This window comes from Amblyomma americanum, chromosome 8 (assembly GCF_052857255.1).
Source record: "Amblyomma americanum isolate KBUSLIRL-KWMA chromosome 8, ASM5285725v1, whole genome shotgun sequence".
Classification (NCBI taxonomy): Eukaryota; Metazoa; Arthropoda; class Arachnida; order Ixodida; family Ixodidae; genus Amblyomma; species Amblyomma americanum.
Genome location: NC_135504.1, coordinates 36,542,736 through 36,558,715, shown reverse-complemented (window position 1 = coordinate 36,558,715; position 15,980 = coordinate 36,542,736).

Sequence of the window (15,980 nt, the reverse complement as noted above, 5' to 3'; positions counted from 1 at the left end):
TCCCCTTCGGGAACGGACGTAGTCCACCGGCTCCGTAAAAGCCACCACCTCCGGCGGCTGCGGACCCGACGCACCGTCGACCCGAAAACGGCCGACCGCCCGGAGGTCCCCGCGCGATCTGAACGCCACAAAAGGTGCGCCTGCAGCTACAGAGGTGTATGCGCCATAAATGTAGACTTAATGCACCGGCGACAACGCCAGAGCCATCGCCCCGACCAGGTCCAACCGACGGCGCGAGAAAGCCACGACCTCGGAGGGATGCCGCGCGGCAACATTAAACGGCTGCTGGACCTCGACAGCGCGGAACGACCTTGTCCCAAAAGTGACGTCTCGCTAATGGGAAAAGAGGTCCAATTCCGCGTTTAATCTTTCGAGGTCTATCGCTAACGGAGGGGCGTGCTTAATGATCTGCAACGCCCACGTGCTCGTCGTGGAATAGGCCCTCGCCAAAGCCAACAGCGGGCACCTCTGCACAGACGCGAGGCGAGTGCAAAGACCCGAATGAAGACACTCAGTCCACCAAACGGGCGAAGCGTATGCGAGGGTCGGGACCGCGACCTGGCGGTAAAGCGCCCTCAGACGGGCAGGCGCCGGGGTGCGGAAAACCCGCAAAAAAGTCTTAAGGCGGGCGGAGAGCGTTTCGGCACGCTCCTTGAGTCTTTCCGCATAGGGAATGAATGAGAAGGTGCGGTCAAAGACGACGCCCAGCACCTTGGAGGCGCGTCTGAAAGGCAGGCGCGCACCGTCGCGGCAAACTGCGGGCACGGTGGGCCCCATTCCCCTCCTGGGGGGCGAAAAAAAGCACACGCATCGTCTTATCCCGTGATATGGTGATTCTCGCATCCCTCGCCCACGCAGCGACTCGACCAAGAGCATCATCCGCCAAACACTTAAGCTCCTTTCTGTTGGATCCAGGCACAAGGACGACAACGTCATCCGCATACGCCTGGAGCGGCACACCGTCCGGCATGCGCACCGCCAACAGGCCGCGCAATACAGTGTTTCACAGCAGGGGAGACAGCGTGGAACCCCGCGGGCTGCCCAAGGTGGGACGCGCAACCGCGTCGCCCGCGAAGGAACAGTACACCACTTCTCGGTCGGATAGAAAAGACTGGAGCAACGCGCAAAAGTTCCGCGGACACCCCCCCGTCACCGAGCGCACTCAGGACCAGCGGGTGCCAGACGCTATCAAATGCCCCCTGGAAATCAATGGAAACAAGCAGTACGCGCTGGCCGGCATCCCGCATTTCTCGCAATTTTGAGACGAGTGCGTACAGAGCCTGAACAGCCCCCCGCCCTCTCGTGAAGCCTAATTGTGCCTCGTGGTGCTGGCCACAACGCGACAGGAAATCGTATAGGGAAATCGTATAGGGAAATCGATTGTAGAGTAGCCGTTCGAAAACTTTCCCCATGGCAGAATTGATGATAATGGGCCTGTAGGACGTAGCGGCCTCGGGCGGCCTTCTGGTCTTGAGGAGGAAGATTATCCTCCCCCGCCGTCAAATTCGTGGAAAGTGGCCAAGATGCAGTGCATTAAAGAATACACACAGGATGAATTCCGGTAGACCCGCCCACAGCGCGTGCGGACCGATCCTATCGAGGCCCGACGCCGTCCCCAGTTTGACTCGGGAAACCGCCAGTTCCACCTCGCCAATCGTGAAGGGGACGCCGTCGGGACCTCCCAAATCGTGGTGGGCAGCCGCAGCGCACACTGCCACATGCGTAGGCGTGTCGGCATTAGTGGTATCGCTCGAGACGTGCTCGGCAAGGAGAACCTTTGCCGTTTCCAAAACTGAACCCGTGCGCGTCCCATCCGGCCGCAAGACCGGAGGGAGCAGTGCGGGTCCGCGCAATCGTCCGAAAGCTCTTTGGAAAGGCCTGCCGAACAAGTTGTGCAGTGTGGCCTCTCGAGCGAGCGGCCGCAACACGGTTCCTGAAGGCGGCGAGGGCCCCGTTAAAGGAAATACGACGGAGTGCGCGCATTGAGTGGTCGCGCGCCCGCTGATAGCGGCGTCGCAGTGCTCGGACGCGCTTCCTCTCGAGGGCGATGTCCTCGGTCCACCAGGACATTGCCCGATGGCGCGGTGAAGGTACGCATAGGGCAGAGGAATGCCGACGTCGCAGCCGATCGGAAATCTGATGGAAGCGAAATACTACGTTGTCGAGGTCATCGGCGGAGTCAAGGTCGCCCCCGAGCACCGCCGAGAAAGACCGGGAAAGGTGCAATGCGGCAATGACGCAGGCCGTTTCCAAGCGTTAAGACCCGTTCACGAGGTGCGTCCCCCGCCCCAATATCTACCTCAATGTGTCGGTGTTCGGAGAGCGTGATGGCATCGGCGACAGACCATGCGAAAGCCTCCGAGCGCGAAGGTCGGGCTCGGCAGCGTGACGTCCATCCAGCTGTCGGTACAGCTTGTCGAGTACTCTGGGTCGTTGAGCACAAGCAGGTCAGAGCCAGAGGCAAAGCGCAAGAGCACACCCCCGCGCGCATTGCACAGCTCCGGCCCCCACACCTCGTGCTTGGCATTAAAGTCGCCAGCCACAACCGCCGGTGTCATCGCGGCAAGCATGAGGGCATTTGACCTCACTCAGAACGGGACTCAGCCGTGAATGCGGTGCTGCATAAACGCTCACAAGGACGAAAGATCCAGTGGCGCTCGTGCATCTTAGCGCCACCACGCGTTGTGTAACGTAGAGGGGAAACAGATCCCCCCGCGGAAAACGCGCCAAGATGGCGCACCGCGGGCATTCCGGTGCCGCAAGACATGCCTACTCCCGGGGTGGTGGTGGTATTGGTTGTTTATTAAAATAATAGTAAAAATTAAGGAAAAGATTTTTGCTAGCCCCGGCATCTGCCTTCCATACTGAAGCACCTGAGCTGGGGCAGCGGAAATAAAGGACAGCAGGCAGAATGGAGAAACGAAATGAAAGAGGTGAGGGGACAGGAAGAGAGGATAGGAGGAGAAGTAATACGTACAAACTATTTACACAATAAGAAATGTGTCCAGGTTGTGCGCGTGATTAGTTCATTTTAGAGGAAATAAATCACACACGTGCACAGCACTGCGTTGCCTACAACTGGAGTGGGGCGTCCAGTTATTAATCGTTCAAGGTAGAACAGATGTGACGTCAAGCCCGTGTGTTCGAGGAATGCACAGAGGCTCACCAATGTTCGCTCACGAGTGCGCGCAGTGCCCTGCGGCCATAGTAGCTCCTTGATGGTGTTTGGTAGCATGCCCTGCGTCCTATAGGCCGCGAGCATATCGCGACGAGCATCGGCGAACGCGGCACAGTGAACTAGCAGGCGTTCTAGTGTTTCCACTACACCGCATCCGTCACACACATCACTCGTCGCGATTCCGTGACGCACCCGTCGTGCCCCGGGCCACACGCAGCCAATGCGCGCGCGGAGGATCATTGCACGTTGTGACCGTGTAAGTCCGCGACAGCCGGTGATACTGTCGATGCGCTCACATCCCGCGATGCGTGGGTCGGGGTGCTGCCTTCGGAGATGGTCGTGGATGGCCGCATGCACGTCCTCCAGCGCAAGGGGCAGATCGCTGGCAGGTAGTTGGTGTGCAGCGGTCGCGAGGTTGTTCTTCGTTGCCACTCCCGGGGGACGGACGTTATTTCGTTTTCCTTGACGTAAGGGTCGGAAAGAAGGCCGAAGTAAAAGCCGCCCTCCTCCATTCTGGCCACGAGAACTCCTGTTGCGCGCCTGCAGTGGTCCAGATTCGCTGGAAGGAAAGAGAAAGTTATGAGCCACTGTAAGGCGAGCGAGGAGCAAAAGCGAAGTAATAGACGAGTGATAGGAATGATAAACGACAGGAACACGAACCCACGAGAAAACCGCGGGGCGACGGCGCGGAACAGCGGCGATGTAAATGGGATGGACAATGCAAGTAGAGGTGAAGATGGAGCAGTGTTAAGAACGAGAAAGTTCGAAATAGAGCGGAAAGGTAGAGCGGTAGCCAATAGGCGGAAATGAAAAATGTAATACGGAAACGGGTGGAGCAAAACCAAAAATAGAAACGACGGGAAAACGATTGAATTAGATGAAGAACATGCGAAACCTGAACAAGTCGCGAGGATGGGAAATGGAGCGGGCGGGAGGACCGCGCGCGAAAAAGACAAAAGGAAAGCGGAGGCGAGAACTAAAATGAAATTACTCAGAAAAGAAGGGAAAAGAAAAGAATGCGATCATTGGCGCATAGCATAAAAAAGGAAAATAAAAAGACGGGCCTCCAAGAGGGAGAAAATTCGTGAAAAGAATCTTCACAAAAAGACTCTCTGAAGTTTCTTGCGATTTTTTTGTCCCATGCACTTTGAAGGAGGTCCGTTTTGGCTGGATCTCCGGCCCTGCAGATGTCATTAAAATAAGGTGGCTGATTACTTAGCAAGGTCGGCTGTTGACGGGTCAGTGACGCATCCTGTTCCCAATTTCAGCTTCCTGGCGATTTCCAGATTTCAGCGGTTCCAACACATATCAGCCAGGTTACGTGATTCCTTACAAAATACCACTGATTATCAGCACTTAGCATATGATTGGAACTTCCGTTCGTGTAAAACCAGGCTGTGTGGGGTAGCGATGACGCGGTTGTGGTGCAGGGTTGCCACTTTGATTTTATATCTATGCAGGTGTGGGTTGACACCGTCAAACCCATGTGACGCATGCGGGGAAGTTGAATGTGTAGGTCATTTTCTCCTCTACTGTCCACAGTTCGCACTTCAGAGGAAGATTCACCTGGAGGTTCCTCTCACCAAGTTAGGGCTCCCGTTTTCTCTGCCAGTATTATTATCGGTCGATGCAAGCGCCAAAGGATTTGGATTGTGTTAAATTTGTGGGATTATTCATGATTACATAATTTCGACTGGTAGGTTGATTTGCGATCAGATCAGCCCACCTTTTCATTTATTTAAGCATCTTACTCATCTCTCATTTCATAGTTTTTATGCCTTGAGGCAATAAACGTCGCTTCAAAAAAATTCTTTTAAAATTCTTCGAGCTCTTTTTTCACCAAAATGCTGTCTGTTATTTTACTATATTCTTCTGTCGATTTTATTGGTACATTTTTCAAAATTCACGCTTGGGGCTAAAATTTTGTCGTAATCTCGTATTGAAATTTCCTTGTTTATGCCACTACACCTTGGCCAATCCCCCCATGTGGGTATGTGCCATGCCTTAAGAGGATGAAGAAGAATAGCGCCGCGGCGGAAATACTGCGAGGCGCGACGCCAGCAGCAACGCAAAGATGAAAGAAGCGCGTCTCCGTACCCGCTCCGGTACCGGATAGGATAGGATAAACTTTATTGCTCTATTTTCTATACACTTTAGTGTCACTTTGTTTCATGCCACGTCTTCTTTGCGATACTCTTGTTATCATTCGTGCCACTTGCGTCGCAGCCAGCTTAAGCCGGTGGATTGCGAATCCGCATCTCCTGTTCCTTTGGATCCACATTCCGTGGATTCTGACCTGATCCCTTTCCGGAATGCGGCTTCCTTGGAGCAGGATTTTTACCTTCTCTGGGTTTTTCTTCCCTCTATGAATTCTGAGGATCTCCGACTTTTCAGTGGAGCATGCCAGTCCTCTTTCTTTCACATACTCTTCCACACACGTCGCCGCTTCTTCTAAACTTCTCTCTTTTTGTCTTAGCGTTCCCTGGTTGGCCCATATCATGATGTCGTCCGCATAGATTTCGAAGCCGATGTCCTCGATATTTTCAAGTCTTCTTGCTAGTTCTGTCATTCTACGTTGAAGAGTACCGGGGATATGACAGAGCCTGGCGGCGTGCCATTGTTTGGCGTGTTGATTTTTTCTCCTCTGAGCTCCCAGAATTCGACCGTGGCTGTCCTGTTGCTTAGGAAGGTCCTGGAGCAAATGTGGACCTTCTTTCCGCAGTTGGCGTTGTTGAGTCCCTCCATGATGGCGGTGTGGCCTACATTATCAAAAGCGCCTTTGACGTCTAGGGCCATGGTAACGTTTTCGTCACTGTACGGGACTTGCGTTCGAACTTCTTTGATCTGAAGGAGGACGTCCTGCGTGGACAGATTTGCCCGTAAACCGAGCACGCTGTCCGGGTTGCGCCCCTTCTCTTCTAGGTGCTGCTGTAGTCGACGGGTGACTATTTGCTCAAAAAGATTTCCCAGGCACGACGTTAGCGATATCGGCCTGAGGTTTTCTATTTGGAGCTTCTTTCCGGGTTTGGAATCATCAATACCGTGTCGTGTTTCCACTCCTCTGGTAACGTTCCTTTCTCCCAGTGCTCGTTGATGAACTGGGTCAGTTGGTCGACCGCTTCATCGCTGAGGATTCTTATCATGGAGTTTCTGATTATGCCTGCACCGGCCGCTGTGTTGCGGGTTGCAGCCTTGGCCGCTGCATAGACCTCTTCTCTTGTTATGTGTCTGTCCAGGTGCGGGTTGTCTTTGCCTCGGTATTCCTTGTCGTTGGTGTCCGGTTTTTCGGTGCCGTATACCTTTTCCTCTATCCTTTTAAGGAGCTCTTTGTCGTCACCCTCGAAGGTGTGAATGATCCTCTGGATTGCCTTGTTGCCCTCCGACCTGGTTTTGGTCGCGTCGTGCAGGGCCTTGATTATTCTCCAGGTTTTGGCGGTACTGAGTGTGCCATTCAGTTGGTCGCTGAAGTCATCACAACTTCACCTCACAAGGAGGTTGGCATAACTCTCGGCTTCCTTCTGTAGTTGTGCCTCAAGCGGTGCGGGTTGGGCAACATTATTTTTGTTTCTTTTTCTTTGCCAACACTAATTTATGTAGTTCGCAGAACCTCTTCCTCAGCTTGTTATTGTGTCTCTGTGTCTTCCATTTCCTTGTTAGCTCTCTCCTGACCTCCCACAGGTGGAGTAGGTGGGAGTCGACTTCCGGTGCTTCTTCTGTTCTTTTGACCTCTTGGGTATATCTGGCCTGGATCTCCTGTAGCTGCTCGCTCCACTCCTTGATCAAGCCGATGTCATCCTTTAGGTCTTTGCATGTTTGCCTAAATTCGTGCCAGTTCACGATCTTTGTGATTCCAATTTCCCTTCTCGTCTTCTGAGTATATAATAGTCGCTTCCTAGGTTTTCCAGGAGGTGGTCCCATTCCGTGCCACGTGTGTTTTTGACGAAACTTAGATCTGGACAGATGTCCAGGCTCACGCAGTTGCAGGTCCTCATGGGCTTACCTCGCCCATCAACAGTGTACATTCCGTGCTTTCCGCTGCATCGTCGATCAGCTTTCTCTTCGTGCTGTCTTTCTTGTACCCCATCTCTCGCCTTAGGCGTTGAAGTCGCCTAGGATTACTAGGGCGTTGCTCTTTCCCTGTCTGCTCGCTCCCACAAAAAAGCTTGGAGAAGTCTCTATCTTTTTGATTCGGCGGGCTATAAACGTTAACGACAAAGATGCTCTTCCCTTTCTTTTGGAATTATTTCAGTTATTACGTGCTCTAGCTTGGTGTCTGGGATTTCATCGTGTTCTATGGTGGTAATTCTCTTACTAACCAGGGTAGCTGTGTGTTCTCTTCCTGGCAATCATAGCCCCTAAAGGTTGGGGTTATGTCTGTCTCTGGTAGAGCTATTATGTCGGGTTGCTTCTCTTGTCTTTCTATGAATTTTTGCAAGAGCCCCTGCTTTTGCCTGTAGCTGCTGCATTTCCACTGCCAAAACTATTTCTTTGTGTCCCTCCACGATTAATCGTTGTTTTGACCGTTGTCCTGACTTTCAATTCCGAACCTTCTTTCGTTGAAGAGTCGGGCCCTGGCTTCGCTCGTTATTCTTTGTGTATTTTGGTTCTTGACATAGCTTTTGAAGTTTTGCTCTACTATGCCCAATCTCTTTTCTATGGTTGCTACCCTGTTTACCATTACATCGCTTGCTTGCTCGATCCTCTCGAGCTTCGCCTGCATTTTTGCATTTTGCTCCATTATGTATTTATGTTTGGATGGCCCTTGCCCCTTTGCTGGGGCCTGGGCAGTTCCCTTCCTTTGCTCCTTCAACATTTTCACGACTTTATCTAGGTTTTCTTGGAGTTGCCTGTTTTGTTCACTGGCTTGTTTACTTTGCTCGCTGAGCCGCATATTCTCTTTATCGAATTTCTCCTCTATCCCTTTGATTTTAGCCGTGTCGGGCTGCAGTGTTTTTGGAGGTCCCACTTCCCAGCTCACCTTTTCTTTGCGGTTCTTCGTTCTTGCCTGGCCCACCTGCGCCTCCGGTGCCTTGGCCTCAAGTGGTGGGAACGACTCCTGCCTGCCCCTGCTCTGGCTCCTGGTCCTGGACTTGCTTCTACCGCGCTTACCTCCAGGCTGCTTGCCTTGATCTCCACCGGAATGGCCTTGCCCTTGCCCCGGTCATCCTCCGCTTTGAATTCGGCATCTGTTCCACGCTCCTTTCTTTTCTTCGCTGCGGCCTCGCAGCTCTTCTATCTTCTTGAGTTTCATGGTGCACTCTCGTTCCTGTGTCGTGGTCCCCGCTGCAGGTCAAGCACCTGGCTGCGCACTCTTGCTGCTCCTCTGGGTTCTTCTGTCCGCATGTTCTGCAGCCCTTGGCCTCGGGCCTGGGGCATACGTCCGGCCGGAGCCGAAGTTCTCCGCAGTTGTAGCAGACCTGCCTGGTTGGTCTGTATGGGTGTGTCCTGAGCTCGACGCCTTCATGTATTACCAATTTTGGCGCAATGGGTCCGTCAAAGACTAAGAGCGCCGTTTTTTACTTCCCCAGGGCTCGTGCCAACATGATGGTTACCCCTTGTGTTCTTACTCGTAGGTTCGCTTGTAACTCTTCCATCGTTATTCCGGCCGGAATTTCGTGGATCACGGCTCTTTTGTAGTTTCCTCATGCGGCTACGTACAGGAGTACTTCGTAGTCCTTTTCTCTAAATTGCAGCTTCTGGATTTTCGCGATTGTCTCGGTGTTCTCTTCGCCCAGAATGCTTGCAATTACGATGTTGGATCCTGGTCTGATTCAAGTTATGGAATGCTCCGCTTTGATTTTGCCTTTGCATTCTTGTACGATTGCTCTCGTGTCTTGAAACGGTTCTAGTTCACGGATCTTTAGTCCTCCCCTGGGCCGCAGGACTATCTTGTAGTCATCCTTGGGCAGCGGCGGCAACTTCGGCCTTTTCGACTCATCCGTCCGCCCTTACGTCTTCTTGTCGGTCGCTGTTATGTTTCCCTCGATTTGTTGGGATGCCTTGAATTCGTTCCTCGCCGCGGCTTTCTTGCCTTTTTTTCGTCTCGGTCCCGCCGTCTGCCATCTGTCCGGGTCTCTGTCGTTCTCTTCCATCGCCTCGGCCGTGCCCTGGCATACCCGCTCCTCGGGGGCTCGCCACGTGGTGGCCGGCTCTGCCTCCATTTCCCGATTTTCCGCCAAACTTCGGACAAAATTGGTGCTCCTTGTGCTTGGAGTGAAGTCTTGAGTGCCTCGGATCTCAATCGCGACTGTGCCATGGCCCAGCAGTGCCGCGGAGTGCCCGCCGAGGCCTTGTTGGCGCTAGGGTGAAGAAGAAGAAGATACCTGGGGTGAAGAAGAAGATAAAGAAGAAGAAGATGAGCATTCGAACAGCTCATCACCATCTAATTCTAGTTCTCCACAGATGAAAGCTGAAAAGGGACCACCCAAACTTCATCCCCATGTTGATATCCTTAAAGAGGCGGTTTCGGCCTCTTCAATTGGTCAATAATCATTGCAGGTATCAAAGTGTTACAATAGAATTGCCGTTACGTCTTGTCTTCTCTTCCAGATCTAGACCTACTTATTCACAAGCATAAGCCTGATATTGTACTTTTACAAGAAACGTGGTTATCACCGTATAAATCATTTTCAATGAGAAACTTTCAAGTTTTCAGGTCAGATCGAAATGTTGGCAGGGGAGGTGGATTGGTAACCATGCTATCTCAAAATTTATGTCATCAGGCATCTATTTCTAAGAAAATTCTTCTCCCTTACTGTGAGCTATTAGGGATCAAAATTTCATTTCCGCATTGTGCTGATATTACAATTGCTAATGTCTATTTTCCTTTAGGTGTACACAGGACAGACTGTTTAGACAGCTTGGTGACTGGCACAAACAGTGCAGTCATCGCAGAGATATTAACTCTCCCCATAGTGACTGGGGAAGTCGTACTGATTCCTGCGGCCAACTTCTCTGGTCGTGGCTGTCTGCAAATGCTGTACGCTGCTGCAATTATAGAGAAATAACCTTTATGCGAGGGGTTGCTCGCTCAGCCATTGACTTAATATTATCAGCAGGTAGGCTAGATGTGACTGATTGGTCGACAGAGGAGTCGGGTACGCCTAGTGATCACTTTCCTATAACTTTCACTATCCGGTTATCTCCTCTTAAAACTAGTTGTGTAACCCATAAATTTGTCCACCACAAAATTTTTAAAAATCTGATGTCCGCCTCACTTGCCTCTAAAGATAATACAAGCCGGGATGACGGAGCTCAGCAGACGGTTTCATTTTTGCAAAATGCAATAGAACACTCATTATTCGCTGTGCCCGCAGCAGCCTCTAATAAACTGCCGTCTACTTGGTGGACAGAAGAGTGTGAGAAGGCCTATCGTCGCAGAAAAGTGGCCTGGAAGAGGCTGTCCTGCAACCAGAGTCCGGCTAATTGGTTAAATTACAAATCCTTCTCTGCATCTTTCAAAAGAACACTTGCAAAAGCCAAGGAGGAGTACAACCAAAATTTAAACACATCTTTCAGATCCACGTCATCGGAAAGCCCTGTATAGATTCATGGAACGTAACAAGAGTTCTGCCGTCCCTCTTCTCACTAGTTCAACAGTGTTATCACCACAAAAGGCTCAGGATAGCCTGCAGTGTATTGCTCAGGGATTGGCGTCACGCTTCCAGACGCAGAAAAACGTCCCTTTGTGCACAATTTCACCCTCTTCGGATTATACTGAGGTTGACGCATCAGAGCTCCTCTCAGCACTGGCAATGTTGCATCCTGCAGCTCTTGGGCCAGATGGTGTCACTATTGGTATGATTAAAATTTTAGCCCAGGAGTTTACAAGCGCCCTCTTAGATATGGTCAATGTTTCTCTGGAAAATGCATGGATTCCAAGCATTTGGAAGACGGTGAAAATTATTTTATTAATGAAAGATGTAGAAAAAGGATACGTCTTAGATAATATTTGGAAAATTGCGCTGACTTCAAATTTAGTACAATTATTAGAAAGAATAGTGCACAGTCGCCTCACAAAACATGTTCATGACATCAACGGTTTCAGCTCAGCTCAGATTGGCTTTCGTCGTGGATGCTCTATGTGGTCCGCGCATGTGGATCTAGAGAGCAGAATCCGGCTCTCGCTACGCAGAAGAGAAGTTTCAGCTTTGGTCACTCTTGATGTAGCAAAGGCCTATGACAGTGTAGAACATACTATTTTACTTAACAGACTTGCTCAGTTACATCCTCCAACCTACATTTATGCGTGGATATCTGAATTTCTGAAGGACAAATTCTTTTACTGCACCGAGGGAACCCTATGTTCAAATACATATTATCAATCAAGAGGTGTGCCGCAAGGATCTGTGCTATCCCCTCTGCTTTTTGATATTTTGGTCAGTGGCATCCCCATCTGTCCTGATATAATAGTTTTTGTGTATGCAGATGACATAGCTTTTTTCGCCTAGGCCAGGGATATCCACTCTCTTTACCACATTCTGCGGGGATATTTGGATGCTCTTGGAGTATGGTTGCAGGGTATTAATTTATCCTTGAATGTAGACAAATGCGGAGTTCTGGTATTTCCTCCAGACAGGCCTTTGCACATTTCATTAGTCCATCGCTCTCTCCAGATTCCACAAGTGGAATCCGTAAAATATCTGGGTGTTACTTATCACCCAACATTAGATTGGAGCCTTGATATAAAGAACAATGCTTTTAATGGAGAACGCGCTCTATGCCGGCTGACAAGAATCGCCAATAAAAAGTTGGGGATATGCGCTGCGACACGTTATTGTTACTATACAAAGCCTACGTAAGACCTATACTTGAATTTTGTTGCATTCTGTTCTCTGGTAGCGCAAGCTACGAGATTCAACCCTTAATCTTACTGGAAAGGCGCGCTCTCTGCCTTTGTCTGCCGAAATTAGTCTCAAACGCCCTGCTTTATCTGGAAGCCCGTATCCCTGATCTAACTTCCCCGTTTTTAAATACTCACGGTGCGAACTTTCCTCAGGTCGATGGACTCAGTGACTGAGGTCAGTACTCCTATTTTTGTGTATCAGCCGGCCTTATTCTTTTCTCATCATTGGCCACGGTATCAAATGCCACAAATTATGTTAACGCAGAACCTTTGAACACCGATTGGTATTGATCTCAGTTCTTTGCAGTGCGTTGATGACACGCCGGCAGCAGTGGAATTCCATTTCGACCGCATTTTCCCATCTCATGCGAAACACATGCCAGCAAACATTTTAAACAGTATTCTCTCAGATCACATAGAGAAATACCCCCATCATACGGTGCTTGCTACCGATGCCTCCGTCAACTGCCAAAAAAGCTGCAGTTGTCATGTTTTCGCAGGATTTGGCCTGGAGCTGTTCGGTCCGCATCCCAGATTATATTCCTATATTCTTTGCAGAATTTTTGGCTCTTGGAATGGCCCTTCACAAAATTTCATGCCATGTGTCTCATGTTATTATTCTCACTGGTTGTCAGTGTTGTCTCCCTTGACACTTCACAAGATTTTTTGAGGCGTATCCTGCGATTTTTTGTCCCATGCACTTTGAAGGTGGTCCGTTTTGTCTGGGTCCCTGGCCATGCAGGTATTCATTCAAATGAGGTGGCTGATTACTTAGCAAGGTCGGGTCTTGACGGGTCACTGACGCATCCCGTCCCGAATTTCAGCCTGCTGGCGATTTCTAGGCTTCAACAGTTCCAACACATATCAGCCAGGTTACGTGATCCCTTACTAAATGCCACTGATTATCAGCACTTAGCATATAATTGGAACGTCCGTTAGCGTAAATCCAGGCTGTGTTAAGTAACAATGACGCGGTTGCGGTGCAGGATTCCAAGTTTGAATTTATGTCTATGCAGGTGTGGGTTGACACCGACGAACCTATGTGACGCATGTTGGAAAGTTGAATCTTTAGACCATTTTATCCTCTACTGCCCAAGGTTCGCACTTCAGAGAAAGATTTACCTGGAGGTCCCTCTCTCCAGGTTAGGGCTCCCTTTATCTTTGCCAGTATTATTATCGTTTGGTGCGAACTCCAAGGGATTTGCATTGGGTTCTATTTGTGGGTTTCTCCACGATTACATAATTGCAACTGGTAGGTTGATGTGCTAATTCTTTTAAAGTTCTACGAACTCTTCTTTTTTCACCAAAATGCTGTCTGTTATTTAAGTGTCAATATTGTTCTGTTGTATTTATTCATTGATTTTTCAAAATTCACGATTGGGGCTACAATTTTGTCGTCATCTTCTATGGAAACTTCTTTGTTTATTCAACTACACCTTGGCCAATCCCCCCGCGTGGGTATGTGCCATATACCTGGGGTGAAGAAGAAGAAGCTCGGCTGCGTCTTACCCTGCACTGCCGGTTCTCTGCCGCCCGCGTTGTGTGCTGCTGCGGTGGATGCCCACCGAGGACCAGGCAGATCCACCCAGCGGACTAAGCCGGCGCTGCCCTTGTCTGAACCTCCGCAAGGATCGTTCGCACAGGGCATCCCGGATGGTGTCCCCGACGGCGACGCAGCTGCTCCCTGCCGCCACCAGCACCAATGGCACAGCCTCCTGCTCCACCAGCAACGGCCACGGTGATGCCACTGCCAGTCTCCCCAGCACACGCACCCGGGCTCCCTCCAAAAATGTGCCGCCCACGGCCATCTCCTCGTGGAGGTTCACTCACCTCCGGGGGAAAATCATCGGCACGGCAGCCAGGGAGTACGATGAGGAGTGGCAACGAGTGCTTGACAAAATGTTGTTTGAGGAACTCCGAGATGAGCTGGACCGGTGCAATATTGAAGGCAGCCGACGCACCGGCAATTAACCCACGCGGCGATGTTTCTGCTGGAACGAGTCTGCTTGGTATACGGAGTCGCACCTACCTGAGTCATCGTTTATGGATGGATGGGCCCAGTTAAGAGCACAGGGAAGAAGCATGATGAAGAAAGAACTCGGTGCCACGTGTCGCCAGGGTACAAGAAAACCTGCCGCCGCCATGGTGAAGCTGTCTGCTCTCATTAACGCCAATTATTATCATTATTAAACAGTTTTCACCGCCTTTCCACGTGTATATTATGCGATGCACGTACGCGTGCTTCTGTGCTCACCGGTGGCATGTTGCGGTTTTGCAAGGATAGTTGGTTAGTGCTTCCGGCGAGATTGTGATCTCGTCGTTGCTGGCGTCATTGTCCATATAGTGCGTGGCATCGAAAAAAAGATCGTACCTAGGCACTAACCACACGAAGGACAGGGATAAAGGAGGGTGTGAAAGAATAAAGACAAAGGAGAAATTGAAAATTGCATTTTGATGAAAGGCACGGCGCAGCGGCAGAACCCCTGTGACTCGCTATATATAGCTAATACTAAAGCTGACCTGATTTTCAGCGACTCTAAAATAGCCATTCAGACTTTGGCGAGGGGTAGAATACCTGTCGCAGCGGCACGATTGCTAAATCGGGCCATGGGGCGAGGGACTACGGAGGTGGAATATGTCTGGGTACCGGCACACTATGGGAACCCTGAGAACGGGGCGGCTAACATGAATGCTCCATGTTTCGTCAGCCGAGCAGGTGAGCCGGACGTTCCAGGGAGGTCCACGAGAGATGGGCTTTTTGTCTTTTACCAACATTACTAACCATTACAAACTTGAGCGGAGAATTTACCCGCCCCCGGATAAGCAAATGGGGAAGGCGCAGGAAAGCGTCTGACGAAGATTGGAGGCGAGATCTTCTATTACCCATACGTGTTAAACAAAATCTACCCGGGCGTTCAGCCGAAATTCAAATGTCAGGAACTGGAAACCTATGACAACATATTATGGAGCTGTAGCATAGCGCCGCCACCGGCGGATATTATGCGTGATCCTTCTGTCAAGCAGTGGGAGGCCGTGTTGGCCAGCTCAGACCCGGTCGTCCAGACCGGGGCCGTGGAGTGGGCCACCCAGGTCGCTGTCAGCCATGGGTTGATGGCCACCTAGCATGTAATCGTCCGCACATGCGTTCTGACGAAAATAGTTTTTCCATCGATGTGGCTTGGTGTAACTATTGAATAGCGACGCGTACCCGAAATGCACTGCTTACTAGGGAGAGAGAGAAATGAAATGAAAATTGTTTTTCTTGGAGGGGGGGGAGAAATGGCACAGTATCTGCCTCACATATCGGCGGACACCTGAACCGCGCTGTAAGGAAAGGGATAAATGGAGGGAGTGAAAGAAGAAAGGAAGAAAGAGGTGCCGTAGTGAAAGGCTCCAGAATAATTTCGACCATATGGGGTCTTTAATGTGCACTGACATCGCACAGCACACGGGCATCTTAGCGTTTCGCCTCCATCGAAACGCAGCCGCCGCGATCGGGTTTCAATCCGGGAACTGGATCCTGATCAGTTCCCGAGCGCTCTAACCACTGAGCCCCCGTGGCGGGTCAACTGGGAACACGCCAAAATTACTTTCATATCAAAGCCTGGCAAACCCCTCAGCCTGGGAAATATACAACCTATATCCCTAATCTACTGCGCCAGAAAAGACACGGGTTCGAACCCGGCCATGTCTGTCGAATTTCGATGGAGGTGAAATGTTAGAGGCTCATGTACTGTGCGATGTCAGTGCATATTGAATAACCCCAGGTGGTCAAAATTCCGGAGCCCTTCGCTACGGCATCCCTCATGGACTCAGTCGCCTCGGGACGTTAAATCTCTAAAAACTATAAACCGTAAACTTTTGCAGCATGTCGTCCTCAACATGCTGAGTCGATACATGGTCGACAAATGACTTTCCGCACACCACGCTCCGCTGTTGGTTGTTGAGGAAAGGAAA